Source organism: Tamandua tetradactyla, chromosome 8 (genome assembly GCF_023851605.1).
Source record: "Tamandua tetradactyla isolate mTamTet1 chromosome 8, mTamTet1.pri, whole genome shotgun sequence".
Lineage (NCBI taxonomy): Eukaryota > Metazoa > Chordata > Mammalia > Pilosa > Myrmecophagidae > Tamandua > Tamandua tetradactyla.
This window is the reverse complement of record NC_135334.1, coordinates 140,682-147,696: the sequence shown is the minus strand read 5'-3', so window position 1 is coordinate 147,696 and position 7,015 is coordinate 140,682.

Below are 7,015 nucleotides of genomic sequence, written 5' to 3'. Positions count from 1 at the left end.
TCTCTTCCTTTTCCCTTCTCTTCTCCTTCTGGGATACCCACAACACGTGTATTTGTGCTCTTCATATTGTCCTTCAATTCCCCAGGACCCTGCTCATATTTTTCATTTTTTTTCCCTATGTTTTCTTTTTCTTATCAGATTTCAGATGTTCCGCCCTCCAGTTCACTAATCCTATGTTCTGTCTCTTGAAATCTACCATTGTAGGTTTCCATTGTGTTCTTCGTCTCCTCTACCATACCTTTCATTCCCATAAGTTCTGAGATTTGTTTTTTCAGACTTCCGATTTCTTCTTTTTGTTCATTCCTTGCCTTCTTCATATCCTCTCTCAATTCACTGATTTGGTTTTTGATGAGGTTTTCCATATCTGTTTGTATATTCTGAATTAATTGTTTCAGCTCCTGTATCTCATTTGAATTGTTGGTTTGTTCCTTTGACTGGGCCATATCTTCAATTTTCCTAGTGTGATTTGTGATTGTTTGCTGGCATCTAGGCATTTAATTACCTTAATTAGTTTATTCTGGAGATTGCTTTCACTTCTTTTATCTAGGGTTTTCTTGCTGGATGAATTTGTTGTCTGTCTGTTCTTTGACATTCCATTCAGCTTTATCTGGACCTTTATCTTAAGTTTTGTTTAACAGAGGAGAATTTTTCAGTTCTTGTTTTCTTGTTTCTTGCCCTGCTTGTATGGTGCCTTTCCCCCCCCCCCCCCCCCACTCTTAGGATGATCTACGTAGGTATAATAGACCCCAGCAGGATTTTCCCAGACCAAACTGGCCTCCTATCAAGAGGAAAGAGTCACCTGCATCGGTTTTCCCTGAGGAAAACCAGCAGGTTGAAAGACTTTCCTGTGAAGTCTGGGCTCTGTTTTTCTTATCCTGCCCAGTATGTGGCACTTGTCTGCCTGCGGGTCCCACCAGCATAAGATGATGCAGTACCTTTAACTTTGGCTGGGGATGTGATGGAGACAGAGGAGAGGTTGTGGGCTGGTTTTAATGGCTTCAAATTACCAAGCCCTGGTGTCTGAATTCCTTGATGGAGGGATTCCACCTGAGTTGGGCTTCACCCCTCCCCTGGGGAAGGCACAGTCTCCAGACAGGCTCTCAACCAACCTTGTTTTTGCCTATGCCTGGGGCAGTTGCAGCCTGAGAAACCCTGCTGCAGTATACAAAGGCAGTCAAGCCTTTGTAGAAACACAGCCACAAAAACCTCTGTTTCTTTTTTTTTTTTCTTTTTCCATCAGCCCTGCCCCCTTGGCACTGGGGCAAAAATGAGTGACCTCTGCTTTGACCAGGTTCACCTGAGCTGGGGCCTATATTTTTAGTAGTCAGAACTTGTTAATTAATTCCACAATTGGCATTTGGTTGTGCTCAGCCCTTCTGCTGGTAAAGTCTGTTTCCTTTCCCCTCTGGGAAGGAGCCTGCGCACGAGGGGAGGCCGCCATGGCTTGGGGAACTCACAGTTCTGGGGGGACTCGCAGCCAGTCCAGCTGGTCCAGACTGGGGTACACTGTGTGTCCCGTCACTGACGTGGCCCCAGGAGCTGTTCTGTACTGTTTCTGGTTATATAATAGTTCTTCTGGAGGGCGAACTAAAATGTGCACATTGTTAAGCTGCCATCTTGGCCCGGAAGTCCATTGTTTGCTGAGAGTTAATATTTTAAAATATTAAGAATGTACAGTGTGTAACAAAGAGTACGAGATAAAGAAATAGCAAACGGTGGCCCATCCATAGTAACAGGATAAAAATCCCAAAGACATCGGTGAGTAAACTCAGAATATAGACTTACCAAATAATGACTTGTAAAAAATAATCATAAAAATGTTGAAGAAGATGAAGGAAAATGCAGAGAAAGAACCAGGGATGTCAGGAAAGCAATGAATGAGCAATATGAGAATTTTATAATTTCGAGAGTTTTGGAAAGAAACTACACAGAGGCCTACAAAGAACTACACAGACCACAATAACTGAAATGAAAAATTCTGAGAAGGGTTTCAGTAGCAGATTGAAACTGGCAGAAGTAAAAATCAGTGAACTCAGACAAGGACACTTGAAATGAAAACAGGGTGAGGAGAAGAAAGAAAAAAAGAAGTAAAAATAACTTAGAAAATCTCTGGGATACCATCAGGTTTACCAACAAATACATTATGGGTGTCTCAGAAGGAGAAGAAAGGAAAAAAGGGCAGAAGGAATAATCAAAGAAATAAGGAACTTCCTCAACCTACCAAAAGACATGAAAATGCAAATCCAAGAAACCCAGAGAACACCAAGCATGATAAACATGAAGAAAAATATATCTAGTCCTATATTGATGATATTATTAAATCAAAGGACAAGGAGAGAAATCTGAAAGCTGCAAGAGAAATCTGAAAGCTGTAAGAGAAATGTTACGTACAAGGGCGTCCTGGTTGAAATGAGTGCTGATCTGCCATCAGAATCCACGGAGGCAAGAAGACAGTGGGTTGAAATACTTAAAGTGCTGAAAGAAAACAACTGCCAACCAAGAATTTGGTGTCCAATGTGACTTTCTTTCAAAAAGGAAGGAGAAAATACGTTTCAAAATAAAAGCTGAGGTAGTTCTTCAGACTGAAAGGAAAGAACGTTAGACAGTCCTTCAAAGTAACAGAAAGAATGACCTCCAGTAAAGGTAACCATTCAGTTAATTATAAATGCTAATGTTATTGTATTTTGTTTGGTTTGTGTTCTATTTTGCAAGTTGCCAGGATGCAGTATACCAGAAATGTAATGGCTTTTATAAAGGTAATTTAATTTACTAAGTTACAAGTTTACAATTCTAAGGAAGTGAGAGTGTCCAAATTAAGGCAGCAACAAGAAGTTACCTTCATTCAAGAAAGACCAATGGATCAGGAATACTTCTGTCAGCTGGGTAGTCATGGGGCTGGTGTCTTCTGGTCCCCTGCTCTTGGGCTCCATTTTCAGCCTCTGTTCCTGTGGGGGTTCCTCTCTTACCTTCTGCAGGGCTTGCTTTCATCTGGCTTCCCTTGACTCTCTCCAGGTTCTGGTTCTGGTTTGTTTAACATCTCATGGCAACATCTTCTGGGCTTCAAACATCTCCAGTGTTTGGTATCTGTGTCAGCTCTGCTCTGAAGTTTCTTTTGGCTCTGTTGTTTCTGATTCTCCAAAATGTTTCCTATTTTAAATTATTCCATCTGAAATGGGTGGAGTCACATCTCCATCTAATCAAAAGGTGACACCCAAAATTGGGCATGTCACATAACGCTGGAGATAATCTTATCAGAAGTTTCCAACCTACAGTATTGAATCAGGATTAAAAGTAATGGTTGGTCCCACAAAAGTGAATGAGGATTAAAACATGACTTTTCTGGGATATGTAATATTTCCATACCAGCACAATATGTAAGTGCACTTCTTCCAAGAGATGCTATAATGCAAAGGAAGTAAAAGGAATGATGAATCTTTGCATGTGAACATGCAATATACAAAGATATAATTGGTAACAACTACTAAAAAAGTAAAGGGACAGAGCAGTAAAGGAAAAGTAATTGAGGATGTTGTTAAGGTCAAATAGATATCAAATCAAATATGATTGTTATATATGTATAATGTTAAATCTTAACCCCATAATAGCCATAAGGAAAATATGTTAAAACTGGACCCAGATAGAAAACAGAAGGCAGTTAATATGGTATGGCATAAAAAATCAAATGAACATAAATGTAGGCACTAATGGAAGAATTGAGGTGGGGGAAAAAAATCTTGAGATTTACTAAGGCCAAATAGCAGAATTGAAGAAGAAAGTCCTACCTTATCAGTAGTGACTTTAAATGTCATTGGGTTCAATTCTTCAGTCAAAAGACGAAAATTGGCAAACTGGATCAAATAGCACACCCAAACTATATGTTCTCTACAAGAGAATAATCATAAGTTGAAAGATACAAGTAGGTTGAAAGTGAAAGGAGGGATTAAAAATATATATACCATGCAGCTAACAACTGAAAAAGAGCTCGGATAGCTATAGTAATTGCATATATAAACTTTAAGTAAAAGAAACTGTTATAAGAGACAGAGATAGTCATAATATACTGATAAAGGGGTTAATTCAGCATGAAGATATAAATGAGTATAAACATATATGCACCTAACAGCAGATCCCCCAAATCTATGAAACCAGTGCTGTCAGTTTTGAAAGGAAGAATTGAATTTTCTACATTAGTAGTAGTAGACTTTCATTTTCTTCAGCTCTTACACTTTTTATTTTTTTTATAAAAGTAAATTTATATGAGTCTTTGGTGTAAAATTGAATTCATTTGTGCATATCTACAAAGACTCTCTTATTGGTTATATCCTTTTAAAAGCCCAGCATATCAGTCTTTTATGATTAAGACTTTTCTGTCCTATTGAAGAAACCTTTACCCATCCCAAGGTCATGTACATGTTCTATTTTTTTTTCTCATATAACTTTTATAATACTAACTTTTACATTTAAGTTTATGGTCCATCTTCAACTCATTTTATATACTCTTTGACAGGAATCATGATTCATTTTTACTTTTTTTTTTTGACATGGGCAGGCTCCGGAAATCAAACCTGGGTCTCTGCCCACCGTTGCACTACCCTTTTTTTTCTTTGTTTATTTGTATCATGGTTCATTTTTGCTACATGAATAGCCAGTTATTTCAGCACTATTTATTGATGCAGCTTTTTTTTTCACTATTGCATTGCTTTGGTTCATACCTTGGGCAAAAATCAATTGGCCTCATAAGTATGATAAATTTGGGACTCTATTCTGTTCCATTAAGGTCAGTGTGTAGCCTTATCACAATAGCACACTGTCTTGAATACTGTAATTTGACAGGTAGCTTTAAACCTTTTTTTTTTTGTCGGTTTTCCCAAAGTTTAAAGTGTAAATAAGAAAACAAATTCTTAATATTTATAACAGCAAAAAAGAGGGGAAAAAACTAAATGTCCAACAACAGGGAAATGAATTACAGAATGCTTATATGCCAGAATATTGTCAACATTAAAAATTATGGTTTTGAAAAATTTTGGCAATAGAGTTAAAATTCACAATATAATGTTAAGTGAAAAAAGCATGAAACAGAACCTGTACAATTTAAATTATACCAATTTTAGATAATATACATATGTACGTATAAAATACTTGTAAAAAATATCAAAATATTAATTTTATTATCTCTGGATAGTAAAATTAGAGATAGTTTTAATTTTCCTTTTATATGGTATTTTTCACTATTTTTCCAAATTGAATATAATGAACATATACACATTTTACAGTCAGAAAAAGATGTTTTTAATGGAAGTAATGTGCTCTAGGCTGATTCATAAGCATATTGTGAAGAAAACAGAAATAATATATGTTTAAAAACTCTGAATTCTGAAAAACGTGTTAAATAATCCAAGTATTTATTTTAAAGGATGTTTTGGATGTATGTCTCCAAGCACAGTTGTTTTTTTTTAATGATGAGTGAATGTGCCTAGGAGTCATCATCCTAATCATTAGAGAAGCATAGCATGTGTGCCACTAACCCTTTCAGAATTATTTCTGTCTGCTGATTTTTTCCAAGAAAAAATCAAATCGGCCTTGACCATCATACCATAATTTTATTCAGTCATCAAGAGGAACGACCAACTCTTTGGGAAGGTCTTTGTGCGTGAGTTGGGGCATGAGGTAGGGGTGGCTTCAGTTTCAGCCCCCTTTTTGAGCAGTCATTGCCCACCATCTCATATCCTTTCTCCAGCCTTGAAATCTTGAAATCAGATAGTATAAGACCTCCTATTTTCTTTCTCAGAATCATTTTGGATTTTACAGATCCTTTGCAACTCCCCATAAATTTTAGAATCAGCTGAAAAAACATTTCCATGAAAAATTTTGCTGAGATTTTTATTGACATTGCATTGGCTCAATAAATACATTTGGAAAGAATGGACATCTTTATAATAAGTTATAATACCTTTTAGATTCTTTTGGATTTTCATCATGTATACTCCTGTAACCTAATCTAATTGACATCACGTAATTCTGTTACATATTTCATAATTTTATTCTGTCTTACAGCTGTATAATATTCTATCATATGTATAAACCACAACTTCTTTAGCCACTCATCTGTGACGGACATTTGGACTGTTTCCATGTCTTGGCAATCATAAATAATGCCTCTATAAACATTGGTCTGCAAATGTACGTTTGTGACCTTGCCCTTAGGTCCTCTGAATATATAAACCTAGTATTGGGATTGCTGGATCATGTGTATATATTCTCTTATTTTCATTCCTGATATTGGTAATTTGTGTTCTCTCCATTCTTTCATCTCTCTCTCTCTCTCCTGACTCTCTCTTTCTCTTTTATCAGTCTTGCGATGGGATGATAATTTTATTAGTTTTAAAAAACATAGTTTTGTGAAATTTTAGATTTTCTCTTATTTGCATGCTTATTTTCTAGTTATTGATTTTTTTCTCTTTCTTTCTTCTACTTTCTTGGCATTTAGTTTGGTTATCTTCTTCCGGATCTTTGAGATTGAAACTTAGGTCACTGATCAGTGACTTTCCAACATGTCTTCTTTTCTAAAATCTACATTTGATTTGGAGCTATAACTTTCCCTCTGAACTTTACTTTAGCTGCATCCCATGGATTTTGACATATCATATTTTCATAATTTATCAACATTTTCTAATTTCCATTATAACTTCATCTTTAATCTATAGGTTATTGAGAAACATTTTGCCTAATTGCTGGTATTTGAGAATCCTAGTATCTTTTTGGTTGGATTTCTAGTTTAATTCCACAGAGTTAGAGAATATTCTCAATATGATTTCATTTCTGTTTTCTTATCAATATGATTTCCATACAAAATTTTTAATACTTGCATTATAGCCTGGAAAGTTATGTGTTTTGATAAATGTTTCATGTACACTTGAAAAGAGCATGTTTTCTGCCATTGTTGGATACAGAGTTTTAAATAAACTCAGTTTAATAAATTTGATTAATCATATTATTTAAATCTTCTAAATCTTTA